This window comes from Corapipo altera, unplaced genomic scaffold (assembly GCF_003945725.1).
Source record: "Corapipo altera isolate COAL_440 unplaced genomic scaffold, ASM394572v1 2c, whole genome shotgun sequence".
Lineage (NCBI taxonomy): Eukaryota > Metazoa > Chordata > Aves > Passeriformes > Pipridae > Corapipo > Corapipo altera.
The window spans coordinates 4668008-4681320 of NW_020884923.1; positions in this window are offsets into that span (position 1 = coordinate 4668008).

Consider the following 13313-nt stretch of genomic DNA (forward strand, 5'->3'; position numbering starts at 1 on the left):
AGCCCATGCTTTCCAGCACTAGCTATTACACGGATTTTTCTGTCTGGATTTAGGCAAGCAACCTGACCTTGCTGGCTCACTATTCATGCTGCCCTCTTTCCCAGGCATTAATGAGAATCGGTTCTTTGTGAAGGACCTCAGAGACTAACAGTGCCCCATAGCTGCTATGGCCTGAATTCCTGGTTACCTCCAGGCACTTTTTCAATGCTTCAAGGTCACTTTATGCAGCCAATGATGTAAAGATCCTTTATCTAAGTAACAGTTGGTCCCTTCGTATCTGGGACACTCTGTTGTGCCCTTGACACCTGTTACTGGAAAGTATCATCAGGAATTCATCTTTCTTTTAACTCAAGTGTCCCTCAGTTCTGTGTGTTGGTATAGCCCAATTACCAAATGTGGTCTCTTCCCAATGACATCTTTTCTGCGAGAAACACAGTAGCATAATTCAGCTTCAAAGTCAAAGCCTATTAAATTAAAAGAGCTCCAGCTCCCAGTCATGGGATTGAAAACATTCAGCTCAGAGTGTCCATTTCCACCTCCTACTGTAAAAGCAGCATCATTTTTTTCACAGTGACTACATCTGCTGCCATGGTTACAGCTTCACACAGAGTAGGGTCACCTTCCCTTTTGAGAAAAATCAATGAAAGATTTCATTTACACTAGCTCTGTTATCCCCATACCAGTCACTTTTTACACCAGTTTTTATTGCCTTAATGTTCCATTTTCCAAAAATGAAAAAGCAAATGGGGTGTCAACAAACAGTGGAATGGAGATGAGGGAAGCAGCTGCCAGGTTAATAAGTAGATAGATACAAGCACTGATTAATTAAACATCTTTGCACATTAATCTTTGAGCAATAATTCCTATTCTCTTCTTCCTATCCTTTGCACTTGTAAGCTTGCAGCTACCACAGAGCTTAGTATTTCTAAGAGGAGGAGTTGTTTTGATAATAGTGGAAATTTTTTTTATAATAGTGGAAGTTTTTATGCTAAGACAGGTTTGAAAACCTATCACTGAAATTGACCTCTCATGTCCTTGACGGCTCTGTGCCTCCCACCACACTTAATTACAGAGAACAAATGTGCAATCCCAAAACCTCTCTACCTTTTTCACTGAAACGTGTTTTCCTAACAGACCAAGATTGCCCACAAAAGCGACCATAAACCCAGTTTTTTTAGAACTTCCCTCTGCTTCAGAGGAAAGAAGAGGGCAAAGTGTGGAGGTGACTGAGTAGCCACCCATGCTGTAAATCACATTTGAAAATGCTATTAAGCTGAGAATGGCATTAGGAACTTCCAATGCCCCCTAGACTATATGAGCTTTCTTTCACCTAAGAATTCATTAATGAAATGGGATCCTTTCTCTACAGGTCTCAGGTAGGTTTATGTTACCTCAGTCCCACAAAATGATTTAGGACTTGATTGCAATAAACTTAGTGACTTTATTCCAAAGGTGACATTTTTGACTATACCTGTTCATCATCAAGGCAGTCACCAATCGATGCACAAATGCTGCAGAGGAGGTTGCTACCATGGGAAAGACTGCAAGGTGTTGGACGTTTTGGAAAACCAGTCTATTTTTAAGTACATATCACATTGAAGACAGAGGGAAGCCAAGACCAGCCAATTGCTGTTGGCTCACCTTCTGATCACCCAGCAGTGGCAGGAAAGGCAAAATGGTCCCACCAGATCCTTCCCCCAGTTCTGGATCCTATTTCTTTCCTTTCTGGCACCTTTGCTTCTCACAACATGAGTAATCAGGTAGGTCTCTGCTTGGGATTTCAAAATTTGATTTTAGCCATGCGGCTGAGCAGCACAGTTAGCTCAGTGAGGAAAATTCAGTCTGCAGGACACTTCAATTCATGACACCTCTGATGCAGCCAACAGCAAAATACTACCTGTGAAGGCTTTATAAAATCTCTCCACTGACAGCTGCCAACCCATTCATCTTGGTTTAGCTGCCACATCTTCTTGAATGAAAAGAGTTGAGGGATAGCACCCTATAACAGATTTAAAACACTAAAAAGTGGAAAAAGCACTTAAAAAAACTTACAGTTTCTTAGTACTGTAACCTCAAGCCAGGGGCTTTCTCCCCACAAAATACTTTCACAATGGGGAATGAAGAAACAGGTTAAATTTCTAGCTGTTTTGTCACTGAAACTGAAAGGTGTGTTCCCTGAACTAAACTGGTATCTTCAAGAATCTTCTGTAGCTGAAGATGGCCTTACAGAGCACAATACGGTCCAACTCTAGGTTGACATTGATATGAAAAAGAATATAGAATCAGATGTTTTGATTTATCTTCCCACAGATATTTTTTAAACACTGGGTTTAGCACTGGTGCATCTTTAAAGAATGACATCAGGTATGAACCTATCCTTCTGTAAAGTCTTAATAATCCACTTGGAAGAATATCTTCTCATATCTAACAAGCTGAACTCCCAGCATAAGTCCAGAAGACAAATCTGACTTTAAAGACAAGTTGTTTCATCATGGCTTTTGCAGGTAGCAAGAGGCAATCAAGACTGGAAAATGTATTTAAGTTTCCTAATTGAAAACACTCCTCACATATTATATTCCTTTACAGCTTAAAACTTCCATGCTTGCTTTGTCTCTGCCCAAGATAACTGTGGTTTGAGAGTAAAGTCTTAGTTCTGACATTTTGCACTTTGGGAAAGAAATCCAGGACAGTATACACTTCTGTTACTGCCAAAGAGGAAGCAATGACAAGATATAAATGCAGATAGGAATGGAGGTACTGGAATGAGCTGGGAGCATTGCGCTCAAAAGCTAAAAAACAACCATGCATTTTTCCTTGTGTATTATAAACAGCACATGCCAGGAAAGTGTTGTCATTGCTAGTCACAGGTCACACACTGCCAAAGGAGTGTGACAATGAAAGGAAAGGTCCATCTGCAGAGCCAGGAGCTAACATAGATCACTGATAGCTTTTTTTAGGTAAATTACACATACACTAAGGATGCTCAGACAGATGGGCATCTGTTGACACTTGCAGTTTTTCTTCTGTGTCCTGTGTCATCATAGTCATGCACTAATTTATCACTTCCAAGTGAGACCGTTGCATCAGAGTTAGGCCTGGGGTTGCCCTGTGACAAGATCTGCTCAGCATGAGAGAGTACAGAAAACGCAGCCCTACTTCTCTGTAACGTTACTGCAAAATGATACGAGCATGGGCCTGACCTTCTACAAGTGACTTTGAGGAGTTTAATCTTAGTTTAATTTGTTCTACTGAGAGGGTCACTGACAGGACACAATATTTCATATAGCTGTCTCTTTGGTTTCATTATTAGGGTGTTTAAAGCCTCAAAAAACATGTGTTTCTTTGTCTGTGGTGTAGTTTTTCTGGCCTTGAATTCCAGAAATCCTTTGTAATATCCAAGCACCTTTAAGTATTAATATGAAACTCATAATAACTGCTTCTTGTGCTCATGCAAACCAAAGAGAGTAGGAGAAGTGAAACTCAGATTCAGTGGTTTGATATCATAAGGCCCTGATTTACCTCCCAATTACCACTAACAGAAAACTGAAGTTGCTGTGAATGAAAAGCCCGTAGACCTTGGCAGCATATACACAGTGCTGTTTATACACAACAGCCTCATAGTAGCTGACCTTGAGGAACTCTGCTGGGCCTGTAGCTTTGCTTCTCTTCTAATGCTTCCTGTAAACAACAGCAGCCAACAAAATCAGTGCAAAGAGAGGGAGGAGGAGAGGTACAACTTCATTTAAAAACCAAATCCACAGATAGTCAAGACAATTTAATCTGTTAAATAATTGTGTTTAACACTGAAGGGCATTGCCTACACTCATCTGCCACTGACTTCAACCTCTTCTGTGGTGAGCAAGCACTGCTGATATCAACCAACTGACCTGTAAGATCTATTCTCCTCTGACTCAGCAAAATCAACTGTAACAACTGTCATTCAGCTCATGTTAAATAGAGTTTCTTATTTATTTTTGGTACAGATTTCAGGGTTTTCTGAGCGACATGTCTGGCAAATCAGCAGCTAAAACACAGCTTCTGTATATCATCAACAAAGGAGCTACACTATGAGCAGCTAGCCCATTTTCAGAAAGATAGCCTGAGGCAGAAGACAGCTCTTTCAGTGAGTATCAGATTCCTGCCAGATTCTTCAAGCTTCCCCTGCTTTCACCTCCTGTCCAGCTCTCTGCCACAGACCTGCTGCCAAAGATAGGACCTTTCTTGCCATGTGCCTTCTGCCCTGCCATAGCTATTGCTCTGATGCTTCATAATTCACTGCTAACAGTGGCCTTGCCCAGGCCAAAACCTTTTTTACAGCTACAGATTTTGCTCTCTCATTTGATTTCCCCTGACTGTTGCTTCATGCAAGTGCTTGCAACACATTGTTTTAAGCCACACTTATTTTTCTGCTTAACTACGTTTCTGCTTATCCACCCTGCATGTGCTGAAGCACTGCTATTAATATTGCCAACAAGGCATCCCACAATAGATTTATAGCTTTGAACACAAAATGCTATTTTATCACCAAGGTCAGTCCGAACAGAGTCTATGGGGATCTGTCTTTTCCGTTTGGAACTATGACTCCATGTGCCAAAATTTCCTTCTGCTAGATTACTTGCATAATGAAATGAGTATGCCAATACTGTTCCTTTCCATAGGAAATGTCATGGTTTGTAATGTCCGCAGTCAAATACTTAGGATCAACATTAACCAGGATGGGCACAATACCAAAACAAACAAAAAAGTTCATCCCCAAAGCACGTACATTTGTTCTTTTATTAATAATTTTCCAAATCTTGCTGCTGTTAGGGTGTAGTATAATACCAAGAGCCAAGTGTGAGTGTGACTGTAAGGAAATCTGACAGAGGACGAAGTCTAAGACAAGAAGTTGGGAAGGCACACAACTCCTGTGCTCTGTTTTCACAAAATTAGGGGAATGTGTGTCTTCAAGACAGACAAATCTAGCTTTTATCTGTTCAGTATTTTAAAAGTTTGAACTTCTGATAATTACTTGCTTTGTGCTGCACTAGGGAAAAAGATAACCACTGTGTCTACCAGTGTCCCCTGAAACTGTCATTAGCTAATAAAAAGAAATGTCCAGCATTGCTATTACTGCTAAAAACTGTATTTGAAAAGGATTCTTCTGTTAATCAGCAGTTGATCAAGGCATGGAAAAATGTCTGATAAATCATCATGGCTTGTGATTTTAATGTTTGCTAGGATAGAAGGAGTAAAAACATATTTTAGAATATTTAATCCATTTTGCAGTCATAACATTGTTGCTCATTCTAGCAACAGCCCCTGAAAGGCAGTGACCTGGGAAATTTACAGTTAGCATTCTGTGACCTTTATTTCAACAGCTTTTAAAAATGAAGATTAAAAAAATAATTAGACACTGGAATTAAATGTAACTTTCAAATGTTCTTGAATCCTAAAATAGCTGCTAAGGAAAGCAGCATTGAAGTTTGGGATTGCAAGTTATTTAATGAAAGACAATTACTTTTTGCATCAGAAAAATCTACCCCCTGTGGTTTTCTGAGCAAGATTTGCTTTCTTCTCCTTCCTTGTTAGCAGCAGTAAATATATCTTATTGCTTGGTAAGAAAAGTGGTTCAAATTTTTGTTGAAGGGGTTGTCTTTTCAAGAGTAGGAGGGTTCACAGAGCACTAAACTACAGAAAAACATTCCTTCTGCTGTCACAGACATTCCTGTGGGGCCTGTCTTCAGCTTGGTTACTTGTATGAGATATAGTACTGTCCTGCTGTAGAGATATACGAGTATAATTTGGGGTGATCAGGCAGCACAGTGATGGAGAAGCCATATGGAGATACCCACCGTTTCAGGATGCAAAGTAGATGACACTGGAGAAGCTTTATGTCGGGGTCCCTTTTGCCTTTTATCTCATGCAGTTAGTTTTCCCAGAATGCTAAACACATGCAAATCCCTGCAATCTTGATTTGGCAGCATTTTGCATCTCCTTTTCACTGGTTGCCAACAAACTGATAAAAACAAGTTGAAAACTGTTTTACATTCAGAACACTACCACAAGTATGAAGGAACAAACAGCACTGGACTTGAAAGATACTCAGGAACAATAGTGCTTCACTCCTTGTGGGGAAGTCAAAATCATCTTTTTCAAGATAATGATATGATCCTAAGGAAAGCTATTTCAGTTAGAATGCGGGTTTCAGGAGTAATATTCTTCATAGTTTCCCCCCATCTCCTGTGCTACTTTTATAAAGTAGCACTAACTATTGAAGCCCATAATACTTCAGCAGCTGCTCACTTTGAAATGACAAAAATCCCTACAGACTTACGATGGCATAAACACGTTTAAAGACTTTTTATTTATAGAAAAGATTGCAAGACCTCTGTTTGTCTCATCCTTCCCAAGTAGTGCTAGCCAAAAATATTTCAATGCAATGCTTTTCAGTCAGAGAACACTATTCCAAGGAAATTATACCATTTAGTGGAATTGCGTTCTTTAGTGTCGAGCCCGCAGCAGAAACTAGCAATGATCATGATACACGCACGGAGTACAGTCCAGACAACAGCTTGCCTCAAACTGTCAGCCACATAACATAATCGTAAAAATCTGGGCCAGATCATGCATCTGCATAAAGCATTATTGCATGTGACAGCTTGGACACTAGGTGATCAGCTGCCAGGGAGCCAAACTGTCCAGGTGAAGTTTATAGGATTCTGAGGAAGGAAGGAGAGAAAGAAGGAGAGAAAGTTATATGACTGAGTCATTATTTTAAAGACCCAAGAGGGGGAAGATTCAAGTACACATTCAGACACCCATATTTGGACATATAAAATGTAATGCTTGGGTATATGATAAATGTATAGGTTTTCATTGTAGTCAGTGGAGATCTAAGTCTCCATACTTTTTCACCCATGTAGGTGCCTATTGACACCCGAGATGCTCTAGGGTATTCAAGACATCCACAGGTATAATAAATTTATATAGGACCTACATATAATACAGGTATTGTAAGTTTGATATAGGACCTACAGAAGACCTGCACCCTTATGAAGCAGCAACTTAAGGCCATGCACTTGTGATGAGCATCACAATCAAGAGTTTTTAGTCAATACAGGCAATGGAATCCTCAGAGTCTGGCATTTAATCAAACATACATATCTGCTTCAAGACAAGATGAACAACTCTAGAGTTGTTGTTTGTTTGGGTTTTTTTTTTAAGATGGACATTGTAGCAACAAAGTGAGCCAATACTTCTGTTTAATTTTGCCACTTTACAAGAATATTGTTTAGATGGTCAATATCTGAGCCTCCATATGGGAACTAAGTGACACCAGAGCTTTGCAGGCTCTAGCTGCCAGCCCGCTTGGGCAACAAAGGATTGAGTAAAATCACTGTCTGTACCACACAGGTTTGACTGAAGAACCGTGTAACATCACTCAAATCGGGGGGGGCAACACACTGTTTCTATCTATCTAGCAGATCTGTCAGAAAAATATTGCTGTTATTTTCAGGACTTCTAGACATGCAGTGGACTGAAGCATCACTATGAACTCACCTGGAAGCCCCAAAGATGGGAGATTTCACTTGTATGGTCATATTTTTTTTGAGGCCATTTACAGTAGTGATGAGATGACTGACCTACAAAGGCATTTGTGGGCTAGGTTAAAAATAAAGCCAAAACCTCACTAAAGTACTACTACAGAGTTTTACAGGAATGTGAAAATTCTGTGAAAGGTTCCATATTTACGCAGCAAAATGAAGTACAGTCCGTGGAGCATGAGGTAAAAAGTTTACTCTGCCATTATGAATTATTAATTTTAACTGGGATAGAAAGTGACACAGTGGAAAAGGGGAAGCAGGAGAACCATGTGCCTCTCTGAGTGGGAAGGGAATAGAAAGAAGAATTTGCAGCAGCGATATTGCTTCCTGGCCTCTCCATCATACTGGTATTTTCTCTTCCCTCAGCATACTTTTCAGATCTTTGATATAAATTCTTCAGCATAAGAAAATAATAACAATCTGTATGCTTAATTTTAAACAAATCAGATTTGGGAAAGTATCACTGGAAAAGATATAAGTCAGTAAGTCACATTATGACTTGATCAAAATTTAGCCACATTTCAGAACTCTTTACTGAAAATACAACCTGCTAGGGAAAACTGATCAGGTTTTAAAATTAAAGTATGCTCCTCTCTTCTTTAGAAGGAAAAAATGCAGTGAGGAGATAACTCTCCACTATTATCTAAACTGGTATGTACAAGAGCCAGTGGAGACCATTTCAAAAAGGTTATAAAGACAACTTCAGAAGGATTGGAAAAGAACAAGGATAAGCCAGAAGATATAGGGGAAAACTATTTCTAGGCAATACAAACTTACAGTTTACTAAAGCAAATGTTTGTGAAAAGAATAGCAGCTCTCCTTGGATACTGACTGACTCCAAGAAAGACAATTCTGTTATAACACAGAAAGTCCAGCAGATCACAGTTACATCTTTGCTCTTAGGTGCTAAATGGCTCCAAAATCAAGGGAAAAGTGTCACAGACAGTAGGAAATGGATTGACATGGTGAAAATGACTTGCTATGTTCTTCAGACTTGTACTGTTCTGAAATGGGTGGAGTTCCTAATTTGATGGCATATTTACTTATGAAAAAAGAAAATAATTGCTTTAACAGGGAAGATCTGACAGTAAGAGGTAGGATGTTAACTTGCAAGTAGTAGGATGCTGTAGCGTAAAACATCTCTTGAACCTCTACTTGCAATTAAAAATCTCTCAGCTCTATGTCTTCCAATTGAGTTCACATATAATACAAATAGAACAACTTCAGCTTCCCAAGAGGAACCGTCTGTCTGACATATCATAATTCAGCATGTGTCTACTGTCAACATCTGAGGCAGTGCCAGACACAGTCACCTTAGAAGATTGGCAAAGAACAACCAGGAGTGCAGCTTCCTGGTTTGGGGAAAGACTAGCAATGGTGGGCTACAGCATAATTAAAACCAAAACCCACAAGCAACAAATAAAATTTTGAAAAAATCATCCCTCATCTGTACATGTTACATTAGACTGTCCTTGATGGCAAGTCTTTTTTTCCATGAAAATAACTCAGTTCTCCTTTCCCCAACCACAGCAGAATGCTGCTCCCATCTGCACAGAGCACTCTAAACCCAGATACGACACTTGGACAGTTTGTACCCTTGTGAGATCTGCTGCATATTATACAAATTAAGCACTGTCCTTGGTACTCTGGAACAGGATGGACCTCTTCTTCTATCTTGTTTCCTTTGCAGAGAAAGCACTAAGCACATAATTGTCACCCCTAGGAAGGTGAAATGGTTTAAGAGATGAGTTTCTGCAAATGTAGCAAAGCCTGAAGAAAACTAAATCAGTAAGCACCATGCAAGCTCACTATAAAACAAACAAACAAACAATAACAAAAAAGGCCACAAAACTAATGACACTACAGGAACACACACACAAAAAAGTAAAATTCCAGCAATAAAAATACAATAGTCATGTTTGCCTTGATAACCCAATGGCTCCCTCTACAGGGTGACATACCTTATTTGGATATAAAATGATTTTGCTATGTAACTGATGTACATCTCAAGCTGTTTCCAAAGGAAGCTGATATATTCTTAGGATCAGTGAATTTGCTATGTTCAGATGTAACTGTTTGCTATGTGCAAAATAAATGTATGGATATATTAGATTTAAAGTACTTGCTGTCTCACTTGAACATGATTCTCTCAAAAATTTCTGTATGTACCAATTCAGTCCCTTTCCCCACTGCTAAATCAATGATATCTTCACAAACTTCCTTGCAATAAGGTAGAGATCTCAAATATATTGTGTTTTCTTCTTTACTTATCAGAGTCCACACAACTGGGCCTTCTGTTAGAAAAGAACACAATCTTTATAAAAGAATGTTAAAACTAGTTTAAAAAATACCTAGGAAAAAATAAGAAAATGGAAGGGCCTTCACTCAGAAAAAGCAATGCCTTGTTAGTCTAAAAGTTCTATTTCAAAGAACAATAAATGCCTAGATAAAGAAAGGAAGACATGGTTACCCAATTTTCCGATATTTGATATTTTTGCTATAATTTCTGTTGCTGTTCATTATCTTTTAAAGAAAGACATCATCATTTATATGCCTCTTTGTGGTGTTTCAAGGACTGGTTATTAGGATCTGATGTTCAAAAGCTAAGGCTTGGGACATGCTGTTCCTGGGAAACATTCTGTCCACTTTAGGTAGCAACATGTCCATTTCTAATCACTAATTTCTCAGTCACTTCGGAAATTGGGAGCATATGATCGTCCAGATTCCTTTTAGAAGTTGAGTGTTTTTTTACAATAATACCCTGATCTGGATGTATAAAATGTAGTTAGAGAAAACTCAGAGTAAATATGATTATTATCCTATCACACATTATTGCAGCAATAGGTACCAATAAGCTATTTCAATACAACTGTTGAGGCAAATGCTCCCCACTGTCAGTACATTTCATAACAATTCTCTGGAAAGCATACACACTATTAACTTCGATAGGAGTAGCTTCAGGGCAGGAGACAGACCACTATATCCTAAGCTTTTACTTAAATATGTCTGAAATTCATGAGTTGGACTGCTTTGTGTAGCCATAAATAGCTATGCTACTTGAAATATTTATATACTGAACATCTCTAGATGCTGTTATATACTCTTTAACATCCTAAGTATGTACTAGTCACATGGCTACCATTAGCTCCTCACATCAGAAGAAACATCAGGCATTGTTCCAATGCTTTTGAAAAGAGAAGGATGTCTTTCTACGTTTTTTTCCCCCTATCCTGTCCTACTAGTCCCTTATTTTAGAAGCTTTCAGGCAACTGAGAAACTGTGATTTGTAAAGTTTCATTTTCTGATGGGTTCAAATAAACACTTATTTTACAACTATCTCTACAAAGCTGCAAGTCATGAATAATAGGAGCCATCATGAGACTGGTATTGTGTGATGTACATAGATGCTGTACTAACACTATCTACCCAAAAGATCTTTTAAGGTCAGTGCTGAAAGGGTTCAAAATTGGACAAAAATCCTCTTCTGTATTTTGCCTCTAGGAGGATAATTGGAATTCATGTTCAATAGCCCACAAGCACACTTTAAGCTTTCTTCAGACCCAGCTGGTAGACATATTACTGAAAGGGTGCCAAAATAAATGTATATTTGGCATAAGGAAAGAAAACCTTGCCCGATTGTGTAAGTGCCCCTTTGTAAAGGCTTCAGCATGCCTTAGAAAAGAGCAATTCCAGATGGAATTTGCACTGACACTGTTCTAGATATCAGCCATGGCCCATTCCATGTGCTCAATACTCTCCTCACACCAGCACAGCAAATCAAATGAAAGGCACAGTGTATTGAGGGCATATTGTTGCAAGTCAGTTAGATAAACCATAAAGACAATGGGATACGTGAAGCTGAAGAGTATTTTCTCAATAATGTCTCAGATCAATCCATCGCAGAAACAAAATCCCATTTTAGCTACACCTGGAAGCTCATGAAAATAACAGAAATTCAGTTAATATAAATAAATGACAGGGTGGCAGCAAGCCTATTAAATAAATGTTAATAATTCTACACTGTATCCTGACCTCAGCCTCAATGGTTTATTTGTGAAGATAGACTGGTGAAAATTAGCAAGGCTAATCGATATACATACACTTTAGTCTCCCTCAGAGCAGACCTCAGGCTCTTTTGAGAAGTAACAGATGGAATTTTATCTTCATTTGGAGAAAGTTTCAGCAAGGTAAAAAATTGATTTAGAAGCACTTTAATATGCTGCTCCAGTATCATGTCTACACAATCTATATAACCAGCCAATCTGGCTGGATGCTCCAGAACATGCAAAGACGAAAACTCCTCAAATTATCACTGTGACATCTGCGATTTCCTATTAGTTACAGATATCTATTTCCCATAATTTTTCAAAGACAGAAGTATATGCAATATCGACAAAATATAACAGACATGAAACAGTGAATCTTCCCATATGCAAGGGAAATGTGCAATGAGAACACGTTTTTAGGAGACCAGGCCCATTCATCTATCCGCAGGCACTGGCTTGAGCAAGCCACAAGAGGGAGCGCAAACACTGTTGGAAAATGTAAAGAACCTGGAGGAAAAAGGAACAGGGTCAGGCAGCGTTTGATGCCAAGTCTGTTGCTAATAACGGGCATTCTAATTTGTACTAAAAATCTATTTAATTTCCTCGTTAGCTTTAATGTTTTTCTTCAATACTAATCTGGCAAAAACAGAGCAAGAAAAAAGAATTCATAATATTCAGCTTGAGCTGGAAAAATGGAATGCAGAGACAGGTCAGAGCAGCAGGCAAAGCAGCCTTGGGCGTCAGGCAAGTGGAACTAAAAGACTGCAGCACTTGCCTGCGGCAGAAAAAAAGGGAGATGAGCTGCAGCACTTTCCCCTCCTGTTTTTCATCCTGCTTTTGCTGCCACTGAGGGAGGGATGGGGGCACAGACAACTACCCGTCCAACTCAAAAGGGGCAGCTACTGCCACGCTTTAATAGCAGCAGGAACAGGCATCCCCACCCTCTGGGACTCCCCCAGCCTCACCTCCCCTTCTCCTCCTTTCCTTCATGAGAGACACCTTAACTGTGGTGAACTAGATTGACAAAAAAATACCTGATAAGAGATAGTTTCAAACTGAGATGTTTATATGTGGGTCAAATATGAGTTTGTAAAATCTTCCAACCTCATAGCCAGATTTTTCTCTTCTCTTACCTCTGGATGTTAGACAGTCAAATTTCGTTCTTGAACTGAAGGTTGTTTATATAAGCCAAGGATAAATGTGTTCTTAAAGGCTGTTCTTTCTGGGTGGTTTAGCACAGTATAGTTGTTGCATATCCATTTCACTTAGCAGTTGCAGTATTCCAGCAGGAAACAGCAGCAGGAGACTGATGTTATGCAAGGGACAGGAGCAAAAACGATATGCTTGTGAATACTGATCTTCTGACTGATATAACCATTGTGATAAAAAATAATGTCTTAGTAGTACAAGACTCAACTCTTCTGCATCAAGTTAGATACATTCTGCATCAATCTAGTTTCTTCTGGGAGCTGAAAAAGAAGAAAGGTCACAAAGCTGTAGGACAGATCTGTACCATACATCCCACAGTTTCCTGCCTCCATGGGATCCAGGGCAGCAGCAGCAGAAGCCCCAGCACTGGAAGATGGCTGGGCACAGCTTCACGATTCATGTCTGTCTCAAAACACAGGGGAGATCCCTTCCCCAGCATGGAAGCGGTGCTGAAATGTCTCCCAACAGAGTC